The 12946-nt window shown below is 29.4% G+C and overlaps 1 long non-coding RNA gene across 1 annotated transcript in view; it reads left to right on the top strand.

Moving 5' to 3' along the window:
• The window catches only part of LOC106689966 (uncharacterized), a 95259-nt gene that overhangs the window by 46728 nt on the left and 35585 nt on the right, over positions 1-12946 (top strand). Inside the window, exon 2 of the long non-coding RNA XR_010844516.1 lies at positions 10759-10789. This is a non-coding gene — a long non-coding RNA (uncharacterized lncRNA). The remainder of the gene's footprint in view (positions 1-10758; positions 10790-12946) is intronic.

The raw sequence follows: 12946 nt of genomic DNA on the forward strand, positions 1-12946 counted from the left end.
TAAAATGACGCATATCTGTTTTGGGCCAAGTCTGCAACGAATGGGGTGTTAAGGTCTTTGTGAATAAGCTTATTTATAAGGTAATAAGGAGCATCAAGGATTTTACGTAGGATTTTGGATTGTAAGGATTGGATTCGGGAGGAATTTGATGGTTTGGTAGAGCCCCAGAGCTCAATTCCATTTGTCCAAATTGGTCTGATTATCGTAGTGTATACTAATTTTTTGTAGAGAATGGGAACTTTAGAGCGTTTGTCAAATAAGTGTTTGGCAATCGGAATCTACGACCAGTTTCTTGTCGTTTCAGTCTTGTGTGTGGATTCCAAGTAAGTCTCTTGTCAAGATGGAGTCCTAAGAATCGAATCTGTTGAACAGGCGTTAGTGGAGTATTTAAAAATGATGCTGTAGGACAGGAGGGTAGAGTTTTACAACAGAGAGTAAAGGTGATCTGATGGAACTTTGATAAATTGCTAACTGATATTAGAGAAACTTGTTTTTTAGTGGAGATTTTTTTTTAAATAATATTTGAGTGAAAAATTATTATTAATACTTTTTGTTTTTCAAGGTACTAATTTTGTTTTATATTTTTAATTAAATAATTTACTTGACTATACGCGTTTTTATCTGTCATATCGTATATAATATTTGTCTTATTGTACACTTTAGTTTGCGAATCTGTACACTTACAGATTAACATGATACCACCTTTTTCTTTATTAGAAATTTGTTTAAGTATGTAAAAAAAAAAAACCTCTTAAATTTCTTGGTATATAAATAAATATACAGAAAATTTCTAAAAATATGATTATACGATTATATTAACTAACTTTATGTTCCCCTTAATAAATTTAGTATATGAAACCGTGCGTGATTGATTCTGTTTGCTGCTCATTTAAAATTTCGTAGCGAATAAAAAGAAAAAAAAAAAGGAAAAGAAATAGAAGAAAAAAAGCAGCGTGTAAAAAGAAAACAGATGGTTGAAGTGGTAGTGGCTCAAAGAGGCTAATGGGGAGGTAATTCTAGCACGGGCTGGTAGCCAGGAGTCCGTCCACAAAGGGTAATGCGGTTTGGTTAATGTAAGTAAGTGAGCTTTATGCTTTATGGTTAGCTTCTCTATCTCCATTGGCTCCGTAATAATAAGTGGCTGTAGAACCTCATTGCTCTTTTATCCATTCGCGACTTCGGATAAATTAGTTTTGCTCTCATTAGTTTCTCGTTTTATAATCCACTTTGCTTTACGCCATTTTTTTAGATTTCCTTCTCTGATATTTAATTCAGAAGCGCAATTTTTATACTGTACAAATCCTGAAACGTTTACATATTTGTAATTTTTCAATCGTAGATTTTCGATTGATCGTAATCCTGTTTCCCAAGAAATAAAGCTATACAACTACAACGCATGAAATTTTGGTGGGGGTATAACGTTTTCTTACCAATGTTTGTACGAGAAGTTGGGGTCCTAGTCCGCGTTAACTGAATGGTTTATCCCTCACCTGTTGAAGGTACATGTACTTTATAGAGGGTCTTGGAGTTTCTTCCCTCATTATTTGGCGGGGAATTCCTTCCTCCAGTTCAGGCCGTACTTTACATCTTAGGATTTTCTTTTCTGACGCATCTATTCGTTCTGCATGTGCCTTTTGTAAGAGTTCATGTCTCACACGTATATGAAGCAACTGACTGAACAATAGTATTGTCTGAATTTGGTCGCATGACTCAATAGTTTACTTTTTAGAAGGCTCGCTAAAGAATTAATGGTAATCTTTTGATTAATAAATAGTTGTAACACCCCCAACACACGTTATCTGATAAATTAATTTACTTTCATGGATTTATAAACAAAATTTACAAACAAAGAACTATTAGCATTATTGGGTAATCATTGGGAATGATTTTACAAAATTGAACTATGATTACTATTGAAGGATCGCGTCTTATTTTCAATTATTTTTTTAAATATACTCTTTGAGTTTAGGAATTGTTTGAATTTTAAAGAGGAATCAATTTTAGTCTTTCAAATTAGGTTTGAAGTGGTTTTTTTTTCTGTTTTTTTTTTTCATGTATGTGAAACCTAAATGAGTTTCGACGAGATTTCTTTAGCCCTAGGGGAAGGAATAAACTTGAGTAGATGATTTATTTCGATAGGAGGATCTGATGATGTAGCCTGATTTATTTTGTATGATGGGCTTTCGTCAAGTAGTGGAAAGGAGTGACTAAAGGTGTAGACCCCCTTAAATAAGCGAGGTTGGGGGAAATTGGCAATTTCTACCCGCCATCCCCTCCTAAACCCCTACTTGATTTACCTAAGGGGTTTGTCTTTTCTTCGTCCATCCTATAATGGCATCCCGGGGGACTCTTTTGGAGACCATTCTAAAGGAACATTTTCTTCCTTCTCCTCTTTTCCTCTGACTTTTATCACTCCTTAACTTCCTTCCATAATTTTGATCCAAACAATAGTTGGGAGTGAACATTTACAACTTTGATGATATGAGTTTCAAAACTCTTTCTGTTCTATTCCTCGCCTTCTATTTTTCCGAAGATATCCTCGTCCGTTCTCTTATTCATCAATTTAGCTCAGTCGGATAGAGTAAGCCTATAACCACAGCTCTTTGCTTCTAAAACTTTTTTTTTTCTATTCCAACCTTTCTGTTAAGGCGTCGAAATTGTTTTTGTGACTAGTCTTCATGTTATTCTTCGCCTTTACCTAGACCTGGGAAAACTTTCCACCTTTCTCCTGGTGTTGCAACATTCCAGCGTACTGTGGAAAGCTATGATTTTCTTAAAAGTTGAATAAAACGTCTGGCCTGATCTAAAACTGTCTCTTATTGTTATAAAACATTATATCATATGTTCAAATTTTATTCATTGCCTACAACCCTTATTTGCGTTACCATATTGTTAGAAATTTGAGGTGATAGCCATATTTTTGTACAAGTAACTATATATTTTGTCTAATGATAATAATCTTACCACTGACCCTGAATTACTAATTGTAGTTATCATTTTCTATCTTCTGATCTTAGATACATAGGTACACTGTTATACCTTGGCCTAAAAATATATATTATTTTTAATGTCTACCAAATCGTAAAGGGTGGTAGATGTGTTCCAACTGGGTCGCTTGGAGTAAAAGGACATTCTTATTTGATGGACTGCTGTGTAGATTGTCCTCGATTACAATCGGAAGATCTTTAAACCTTTAAACCTTTAATACTGTTTTTTAAATATGTTAACTGCTCTTAAAAAATACAGAAGAAAACTATTGCTCTTCACAGATTTACTATGTAATCTTAACTTGGTTAATCAGTGATTATGATCAATTATATTCTAATTAAAGATTTAGAAAATTGAATCTTTATACCCAGATAAATAAATTTGTTTGACTAATAATTTTTTTGTATCAATACAAGTCTACGTCCGTAATAACGGCACTATCTAATTATAATAACAGATTTATCACCTAGTTTACGCCTAAGGATTGTTGTTAAATCATTAAAATGTATAATGATATATATTCATTACTATCATTATTATTAAGTTAGATTTTCTAGCAATATTTTCCATTCGAATTTAAAATGCAATGTATAGAAATAATTAACATGTGCTTCAATAAAAATGGGATATCAGTTTAGTCTTAATCTTTGATCCCTGGTTTTTCCTCCCCAGTTTTTGACTTAAATCTTAATCACCAGTTTTGTATTGCTTTTCAATTTGTTGTCAAAGTATTTCAGTTGTTATTTTTCGGGTCTACTTTTGATTTTCCTTCCTCACTGCCAAGAAGCTCATTTTCATGCAGGAAATGAAAAAAAAAAGTACTCAATATTCAATATTTTCTCTCATTTCAAGTTTTATACATCCAAGAACAAATTTAATTTCTTATCTTTCCGTTGGTAATTCAATTTGTGTTTAATTTGTAGTACATTTACGATCTTAGTAGTATGTTGTATGTTTATTTGTATATTGTATATTTGTAGTAGTTATGTATTTACAATATTTGTACATTTACAATAATTTTGTAGTACATTTACATTAAAATTTGCAATACATTTCAATGTAATGTTTCAATTTTCCTATTATTTTTATTTATCGTCCTTTTAAGATCAGGAAAAAATAAATAAATAAAATTAAACAAATTAATATTATAATTACGATTCTTTAAGTTACTGACCTAAAATGTCATCCTCCGTTCTGCGTTATAAAAAGATTTCAGTTTGGGTACTTGCTATTAAATATTTTTTGATATCCTCTGTTAATTAAAAGATATTGTTTTCGTTTAATCAACCAATCTTAATACCACTAAGACGTAGTTTAAATAATCTAATTCAGAATAATTTCCTTTAGAGTTTAAGATTTTATACTCTTGAAATAATACCGTTAAAAGAACATCGGAGATGTTAATAAAAGAAAAACTATATCCTGGCTTCCCTTTCGGCTGACCTCATCAGAAAAACCCCGTAGAATCTGATAACCCCAGCCCCGAAAACCTTTCCATTAAGGAAGAAGGGAACAGGGAAGGCAAGCTTTACAATTTCCAGTTAATTAAATTTTCCTTTAATTAACCTACCTAAGAGAAAATGTTTAGAATTTTCGAAAGCATGATACCGAGCTTGTTTAAACAAAGATCAATGAATCAAATCCAACTGGAAACCAAAGCTTTCATTGACAAAAAGCTTGAGATTGCCTTTATAGCGGAATAATATACTAATTTCAATTAGGATTTTCATTTTATTTCCTTTTCAACTTTTTTTTTTTTTCATGATCAGATTATCTTGAATTTACGCTACTTAACTTTGTAAAAGCTGGTTTTGGTTTATTAAAGTAAACTTTCTGAGATGGGCTGGACTGTCATTGTGTCCATTATATTTGTGATCTAATTATTTTACAATGATAGCGTGTTGCTATGATCCATATTTCTCCAAGTTTCCGCAGATGGGGTTATTATTCAAACTTAATTTTTGGTTGTAAATATTGAATTATACTTGAATAAAAGTAATAAAAATTTAATTGTAAATAATAAGTTTAATTAGTTTCAAAGGCTTTTTGTTAATTCTTTTTCTGGAAAAGCACACTTTTTATTTCTTCTTTATTCATATGACATAATCATCAGCTTTTATAACAAATTTTACATTGAATATGAATCAATAATTTAAAAATTAAATAATGTAAGAAAAAAATAATAAAATAAGTATAAAATTAGGACTTTATTTATTTTTTTAAATGTGATTATTCATAAAAATTTATCTATTCAAATAATTAAAAGCACATAGACAATGGAAAAAATATCAGTCTTTCGAAGCCAATGTGCAATTTTAACTACAACACATAAATAACATATGCTTAAAAAAAAATCAACTAATAAGTAATAAAACAAGTAAAAAACAACAATATTCATGTTAAAAGAAATAATACAATAATATGCTTTCACTTGAAACAACGTGTGGTCTGGCATTGATTACCCACATGTTAACCATTTAAGCTCTTTCCAGTGTAGCCTGTCGTACATAGTTGCTAAGTGCTCTCCAATTAGAACCTTTTAATAAAATTAATAATTGTTCTAGAGAGCAGGTTCGCTGCCCAAAATACTTTATTCTAATTTCACTATACTTTTGACAGGTTCTCTAAGAAGTTATCGATACTCCGGCTGATTCCTCTCTAGATCAAAATTACCATTTAAATATGGCGTCACTCATATTCAGTTTTTAGTATATATATATATATATATATATATTTGAAATGTTTTAATATAAACATTTCAACAAGATATAAAGGAAATAAATTATAATAATATGAAATACTATAATATAATATGAAATAACTATAAAATACTATGAAATTTAGTTTTATCTCAGAAACATTTTAGATTTGTAAATCGTCATAAAATAGTGAACTAGATGTATTAATTAATTAAAATTAAATCTGTACCGCTACAACCCATGGAGGGTCGGTTCAGTACTTTGTAAAGAAGTACTGTTACTAGACCAACGGTTGTGCAAGGAGCTGATTTGGGCAGAATCACGCTCGACCGCCAGATTTTTACCCAATTACGGGTACCCAATTTAAGAGGCTGAGTGGACCTCACGAGGGCTCCAGAACCCAGAGGAGTTAACTCACGGCTGCGGTGTAACAGAAAACAATTTTCTGCCCAGCCGGATTCGAACTCGAGTGAACTAGATTTATTAATTGTAAAATATTAAATTATTCATATTTAAGTTTTAAATTATTTATTAAAATTCAATCTAAAATTAGTTTAAAAAACAAATGATGAAAATTATTTTATTTTTCCATAGAATGGGAAAAAAATCCTGGATCATTGTTTGGATGTCATAAGAATAAATATGTAATAAAAAGGGTGTTATTCATGAGAGATAATAAAGTAAAAAAGAATTATCCATCTCCTTAAGAATAAAAAATATATTTAATCTTACATTTTTTAAATTTAGTACTTTGTATATTTAATTGTAATGATTTGTTTGTATATTATTATTATTCTCATCTCCGGTGTGTCCATAATTATAAATGTACATCATATTTCTGGAAATTCAAATTACAAAGTTAATAAGATATTTCTAATTTATAACACTTTTATAAATTTAGTTTAACTGTAGTGAAACAAATTTATTCATGAGTTCTCAACGGTGCGGCTTGTCAAGCCATTCTCTGGTACAAAATCTGTATGTTATGTGGAGGCTTGAATGTGCTATGTTGTATTTAAATTATAAATTATGATTCAGATTATTTATTATTTGATAATATTATATCTCATTCATAATGACACATAATATACTGATTTTGTTCCTATTCGATAGGCCGAAACGTTATTAACTCATTAATAAAGTTGTGATGAAGTATTAGCAGTTTAACTTAAATTAACTCAAATTAACTCAATGAGTACTTTTAGAGCGCATATTTAGTAGATTAAATGTCTGGGAGACGGATCGTTAGGTAGGTGGGAGGGTTGGTTTACATGTGAATTTGGGTTTTGACAGTAGGTTTACAGGCAGCGTTAGTGGTATCAAACATTCGTATTAAAAAGACATTTAATTGTTATTAGTTTAACTTAGTATAATAGGGGAAGTTCAATTTTATCATTATCAGTTGATAGAGTAGCACTGTCATCAAAAGCTAGCCTATAAACTTACAATTGTTGTCTGTAATCTTTACTGAAAATTCAAATTTCAACTGTCATTGCTTTAAATAGGTTTTTGACATAATTAAAGTGTCTTCAGAAGGTTTAGATATAAATGAAGAGGCGGATTTCGACTTAATCTTAACTTTTGGACATTGATTTTATTCTCAGTTTTGAAACAAACGCAAAATAAGTGTTACATTAAATAAAATGTTTTATGTCATATATACTTCCTCTACCACCATACCTTATAAATGCAAATTGGTAAACAAAATAGAACAAACAAAAAATAGTATCTGCATATTCTTAAAAAAAAAAAAGAAAAAAGAAATCGTAACTCCGTATTATAATCCAATAGGACTCGAAAACATCATTTAAAAATATTTAAAAGTGTAGAACATTAACCATACCTGTGGCCGATGGGTGAAAATATTTTTTTATGCAAGTTTCTGCACCAGATTCTAGTTGTTTTTCAATTTCTTAAAAAAGTACTTTAGTTTTTATTTTTCGGGTTCCACTTTTGATTTTGCTTCCTCACTATCGAAGGGAAGGAAGGTTAAAAAAAAATCATTTTCAAAATTTAAAATTATCACTTGCATTTTGCGTTTTTTACATGAAGGAACAAATTTGGTTCCGTATTAGGCTGTCTATGGTCTTTGATCTGTAGCCATATTTGTAATTGAACCCAAATATGGCACGTTGGTCCAGTTTTGATATCATTTTCGGGAATTATTGGGGTTGGTCTAATGTATATTTTTCAGATTTCGTTACTTCAGCTTACTGATCGTTAACGTATTTCCATTAAATTTGGAGAAAAATTGTCGACCAGTGTTGACATGATCTAGCATTAATATAAATTTTGGAAAAATCCATCCCTTACTTTCGCTTACGTATTGGTAATCGTATTTTTCTTGCCATACCTATTTTTTAAAAACGGCTAATCCAATTTAGATCAAAGCTGGAAGAAAGTTAGTCACGAAAGAAGATAAGTGTAGAGATGTTTTAGTATTAATTTTATCAAATACTTTTGCATATACATGGAGAAACAAATTTTCTAGATATTTTATGTTTTAATAACAGACGGTCTCGTATATTTTATTCTGTAACGACAAATTATAAAACTTGAAAAATTCGGTAATTATGTGCCCAACAGATTTGTACTGATAAATGATAGTTTCCAGAAAGAAAACTATCTTAAAACAAAATAAGAGAATGAAAAAGAAAAGACAAGAATATTTAAGCAGTGAGGAAGCTATCTATACTGTAGTGACCTGTACACTTAGCAGACCTTCTTAAAAGTGTAATATGATAATATTTACGAACTAAATTATTTATCGTCATTACATGGGGATTCATTCGATAAAATTGTTTTTTTTTTTGTGCATATTTCAGGGATAAAACTTTTTTTAATTCGACTTGAGGCATTGAAATGTTGTTTGTAAGTGTTAAAAAGAGTTGACGAGAAGAGAGTCTGTGTTTTTTAAAATTCACTTAACCCAGGACCGCGGAAAACAAGAGAATTAAAAGAGGGAGGGCCTGCCTAAAAGTCGACCGGCTTACATATTCATCCGAGAGTTGCTAATTTGCATGGCAAATTCCCGGTGCCCCTTAAAAAGCCAGGCCCGAGGGTGGAATTGGGGTTTGAAGGTGGCAATCGGCTGTGCATTCCCTTTGCGTGTAGTTTTTAAAAATTAAGTCGGAGGGACAGGAAACATTTAAAACACCTAACCCTTGGCTGAATTTCTAGTGATCGATGGTAAAAACGTATGTCTGAACATTTTGTTAAATTTTAAATCCTTATTTGTAATCCATAGGAGTAACATGAAATAAAATATGTTATGTCATATATGCTTCCTCATCCACCTGACGTTATTCTTGAGCAAACTTTTATTTATTATTAATATTGCAATCTGCCAAAAATTTGGACAATGGGTAATAGTGGTAATTGTACACTTTCATACAACAAAAAATAATGATAAATAAAATAAAATAAGTAAATAAATATTTAAAAAATATATAAGTATAAAAATAAATAAATAACATCTCTATATGTGTATGTAAGAAGAAGAAGAATAAATAGATAAAATGGACATAATCAAACTAAGTAAAACAAGTTTTATTTCTGTTGGGAGAAAATAAATTTTTGATTTATGAGGATTTATGTTGTTAAATCGTAAGTAATCTGATGTTATGTGAATGGATAAGTTTTACATTTATTAGCTATCCAGAAGATGTCTAATGGTTGCCACTCACTAAAGACGAAGTACCTGCTTGAAAATAAACGATCGTTGGCAAAAGAGTCAATGAAAATTGTGTTCATTGATACTTACGGTGTTTGGAAAAAAAAAATCCTGGAGTTTAGTTTTTAGGTACGTTACTCAAGTATGAGGACCTAGTTGATCTGAAAAATCTTTACAGAAAGTATAAAACAAGTAGTAGAGCGCTCGCTCGGATAGGGATCCGAATTGAATTTATTATTAAGTATCTATCCGATACTTGTGAACACGATAATCTACCAATTACCAAAGCTGCTCTTAGGAACACAGGTCAAAGAGATGCTGAAAATTTAGTCAGTATAATCATAAGTTTTATCTCAACATCAGCTGCTACGGAAATAAAAAATGCTGAAAGCCAAAACCGACATAGATAGTGCCTGGAAGTGCACAATTGATCAATCTTTAGTTCTATTAATTGACTGCAGTCCTACGTCAGATATGTATCGACAGATCCACATTGGAACCAAACATATGAAAACTAATTGATTTGATCGATTAAGAAAGAATAGGAGACAAATAAAACACTTACAAAGTTTTGTTTTAACATACTGAGATGGTCCGTTACTGATCTAAATCATTTATTTCAGTCATTTAAAATTATTTATCATATCACATTGGTATATATATTTTTCTGATGGCCAAGTTTATAACGACCTCATTTCAATAAATTTAGAAATACTGATTTTTATTCAGTGGACACCTAGTTCGGCAATTGTACTTAGGTTATGTAACTCGCAGCAATTTTGTTGATTCGCTGATTTTGTCATCCTTCTATTTCTAGTTTATTTATATATAACTTTATTACATAAAAATAGCTCTAGTAAATGTGATGTAGGTTCTATTACAATGGTATGATGCAGACTTATGAAGAACCTACTTATTTGCAACTTGAAACTATTATTATCGATTATATATACCATATATAATTACCAATTAAAGTGTAATTATATCATAAAGAAGAGAATTAAAGTGTAAGTAATCATAAAGCTATAAAAATATTAACTTTAATAAAACTAAGAAATGGTCCTAAACCTGTTCACTTACTTATTTAAACTTAAGTTCAAAGTCTATATTTCTATTTATGTGCAAACCCTACATTTATTTTATCCAAGTTTCCATTGGTAATCAAATTATTTATGTGTTCTACTACAAGTGTGTTCTTCATTAACATAATTGTGATTTTTCTATGTTTCATCTGTTATTTGTTACTCTGTAAACCCTATGTTTGCTATTCTGATATCTGTGTACAGTTTCCCTTGCTACTATGCCACTGTTCTATCATTTCTTTATCTTCTCTTTTCTATTTTTTTTTTCTTTCAAGTTTTGTACATTTATGTTAATTTAAAATTTTTCTTCTTATAGGTCTTCTTCGCCCCTTTTCCAAGGAAATAAGGTAATATCTTCTTCTCTATCATTTTATTTATTTATTTTTAATCTTCATTTCATGTTATTACTCTTTAGAATGGCTTTCTTAATCATAGCACACCTGCATGTTTATTTCTTTACTGTTAATTAATCTTAGTATATTATAATTTTTCTTTATAATTCTCTCTTAGCCTGTCATCATTTTAATAATTCTCTCATTTTAGATCATATATCCTACTTAAACTCTTGTTATTTATTTTGTATGTATTGTTTATAATATGTGATGAATGTTTGAGCGCAGATGTGTTTGTATGGTTACTCATTCATAAATGATATCTTGCATTATTTAATCAATGCATTATGCGATTTAATTAATTCATTAAAGATTAATACTGTTCATTCATAGTCTTTAAGATAATTATTTTAGGTTCATTATGTTAATACTTCTATTTTAAGGATATTAGAAAAAATATATTTTCATTTAATAAAGCACAATATTAATACATTAGAGAATTTATAATAATCATTCAGTAATTTGGTAATTACTTACTGTTGGTTAACTTGTTTTCGTTCCAAAAGTATAGAAAGTTTTAATTTTTTGAATAGTCTGCAATAATGGGTCATTTTTACTAGAATACGCAGTTCACATATTAATTTAAATGTGTGTTGAAAAGGTCTGACTTTTCTTAAATGTTTTCTTAATTAAAGGATGGTAGGATAGTGCCTGTTTCTTTTTTCCTATAGAATGACAACTTTGTATATTTAGTCTTAACAATTTAGCATTGAATAAACGGTAAACTGTTATGTTCCTGCCACACTATTGATAAAGAACCGAGGAGAACATTAGCTACGAGCATTATTATCAAAACTACTTTTTTAGAAACTGTTTATATTTGAGTTACCCTGAAAGGTTCAATTTACTTAAAAACGCTGGTTGTATATGACTGACAACTTACTGAGTGAAATTTGACCGAACTTGTGAAGATAAATATATTTGGTTTGACTTAGTCCCAAATCGAGTTAAAAAATACAGTTGTGAATTTCATGTTGTCTATATACATTATGGAATTGATGTTAAATATATTTATCCCAAAGCCAAACGTAATTTAGTATCTTCTAAATGATAACTTGTAATATAAATATAAAAGATGAAGCATGTAGGGATCCCCGAAAATTGATGTTTCCTAGAATCAATTATTTATATTCTATCGACTCCTTACTGTTGATTAATCGATTAACAATCGAATAACATGTTCTTATCAAAACTCTTCTTCCTTAATCTTAACTAATTTTTTGTAGGCATAAATATGTTTAAATAAATATATATATTTTTTATAATCAGTTTAAGTAAAAAGTAGTTTAATAGAAATTTCAAAAAAGTAATAGTAAAACACAAATTAAAAGGGAAAAAAAATTCGAACATATACAAAGAATTTAAAAGTAAAAATAGTTGTTATATTCAAAATTAAAATAGTTTAAATTTATTTCATTAATTTTCAAAATAATTGACACGTTACTTTTTAATATACCCAATTTATTCTCTTTGATTATCTCTCTAGCTTCAGAAAAAACTCATTCGTATGGGGATCACCAATAACATTACAAAAATGCAGTAACTTCAGTGCAACTCTTCCATTCTACATGGATCTTACGAGTGGTTTAAAACCATCAAAACTGCACAAAATAGCTCGAGCCAGACCTATCTTAACAAATCAGTACCGGAGATATAAAATAAAACATTAGAAGTTTTTCTTTATTTGAAATTATTTTTTCTACGTTATAGTGGCATAAAATCTAAATTATATTGATCGAATTAAAATATTGGGTTGGAAGAGTGGACATTCAGTTTTCCAATAGCTATAGTTAAGCTGGATTTGGATAAAATTGTGAGTTGTAAGTTTTGTCGTAAACAAAATAAATATCCATCAAAAATAAATTATATGAGAATTAGTATTAAAAAGTTTCAAAAGCTGTTGCAAACAAATATAACTTTTCCATAAAAAAAAAAAAAAATTGTCATTTTTTACAGGATACGTACGTGTTTTGTAATTTTTAATACATTTAATACGATCAACAATCTTTAACAAAAACAAATAAATTGATATAAATAGCCATTGAATACAAGCACAGCAAAGGTGGTTTATGATGATATAAAGAATTTCTAAAATATATATAATTTTATAAA

This window comes from Halyomorpha halys, unplaced genomic scaffold (genome assembly GCF_000696795.3).
Source record: "Halyomorpha halys isolate HHAL.00 unplaced genomic scaffold, Hhal_1.1 Scaffold1537.1, whole genome shotgun sequence".
Taxonomy (NCBI): domain Eukaryota; kingdom Metazoa; phylum Arthropoda; class Insecta; order Hemiptera; family Pentatomidae; genus Halyomorpha; species Halyomorpha halys.